This window comes from Amborella trichopoda, chromosome 1 (genome assembly GCF_054954075.1).
Source record: "Amborella trichopoda isolate Santa Cruz 75 chromosome 1, AtrichopodaSantaCruz75HAP2 v2.0, whole genome shotgun sequence".
In the NCBI taxonomy this organism is placed as follows: domain Eukaryota; kingdom Viridiplantae; phylum Streptophyta; class Magnoliopsida; order Amborellales; family Amborellaceae; genus Amborella; species Amborella trichopoda.
In genome coordinates, this window is record NC_142336.1 from 14692014 (window position 1) to 14693722 (window position 1709).

At 29.5% G+C, this 1709-nt stretch overlaps 1 long non-coding RNA gene across 1 annotated transcript; it reads left to right on the plus strand.

The window, feature by feature from the left end:
* The first annotated feature begins 213 nt into the window (after nt 1-213).
* Nucleotides 214-699, plus strand: LOC148783575 (uncharacterized). The gene is made up of 2 exons (XR_016052006.1): nt 214-301; nt 427-699. It is a non-coding gene; the product is annotated as an uncharacterized LOC148783575 (long non-coding RNA).
* The last annotated feature ends 1010 nt before the right edge of the window (nt 700-1709 follow it).

The following is a 1709-nucleotide window of genomic DNA, read 5'->3' on the forward strand; positions in this document are numbered from 1 at the left end:
TGTTGATGGGTGATCTCTCTCTCTCTCTCTCTCTCTATATATATATATATATATGTCTCTATATCTCTCTCTCTCACTGTTTGTTTTTTTTTTTTTTTTGATGGGTTCCCTGTTTCTACTTTGTTTCTATGTGTATTAATGCATACTTGTTGTTGATGGGTGATCTCTTTCACTTTCCCATTTGTTCCTTGTTTTTTGAAGAAATGCTCTGTCTATGTGTAGTTCTTACTTCTAAGTTGTCTGACATGAATAATGTGAAGGCTAATAAATCTGCACACAAAGAGTACGTTCGTGACTTGAGGTACGTGTTTGTGACTCTCAAAAAAAAGAAAATTTTTAACTTTTGCTCGTTTAACTTTTAGTTGCAAGCAAACATGTATTTATTAATCATCCATGGGCAATATATGGACTTATTATTTTTCACAGTTTCTCAAGGACGGACCTGAAGTTTTGCTCTTGCTCTGACTATGATACTATTAAAGTATGAGACTTTGCTCGATGTCAAGAAGAGCGGAGCTGGAAATTGTGCCTTACTTATCGATATGGCGTTGGAGAACCTGTAATTTTTTGTGTTTAATGTACTAAATTTTGGGAATCGGGTTGAGGTTGTGGTAGTAACACCAGTTGAGTCTCCTCAGCTATTGGTTTAGGTTTTCATTCCCACTAATGCATTCGAAAACTTCTAATTATTTCTAAAAATGGGTGGGTGCTTGTATTTTCTGTGTTTAACATACTAGTACAGCGTCGTGCAAAGCATGGCATGTACCAAGATCCATGAATTAAGGAAAAATGTTCAAATCAAAGCAATTTGTAGTAAAATTTGAAAAATAATATGAACTAATGCAGTAGCTTTTTGGTAGAGAAAACTTTCATTGTTAATGAGATTATATTCATTGTTGAAGTTGTAGTAAGCATCAAACGATGAGTACAAAGAAGTATATATTAATATAGATTTGTTTATCTCTCTTCAATGTGGGACCATGTGAATATGTAATACCTTAAAATGTTCATGTATTATATATTTTGTTAACAGTTATATAAACACTAAGTTGCAAGTGTTATACTGGTAATTGCGTGTTCTCAGTTGTAAGTGCTATACTGGTAATTGCGTGTCCTCATTGTATGACAGGCGCGGGTTGGATTCCTCTCGTTGGGGAGTTGTTTTTTTTTTTTTTCTTTTTTTTGTCAAATTATTTTCTTATCAAAAAAATTAAAGGTTTTTTGTAAAAAAGAAACCCTTTGTAATTTGAAAGGTTGTGTAGTTTAGATATCGCATATATATATATATATATATATATATATATATATATATATATATATATATATATATATATATATATATATATGTTGGAAAATGATGAGATTAGTCCACTAGCTCATATGAATATATGAGTCCAACAGCTCAGAGTGAATATGGGTCGATTAAACAGTCACGACTTCTTTTAATATTTAAATTTTAATATTTTTTTCTGTAAATCTAAATAACTTGAAATTTTAGGTTAGTGTTCTTAAAAAATAGTATAATCTAATAAAAATATCAAAAACGTAATTTATAAATATTAAATGGATCAAATTACCTTTAAAAATTTTAAAAGAATTTTGGTCAATATTTTTTTTACGAATTTTTTTTGAAATATTTTTATTAGGTGTGCTTTGATGAGAATAATGGACATGTAAAATTTCAAGTGATTTGGATGTATAGAAAAAAA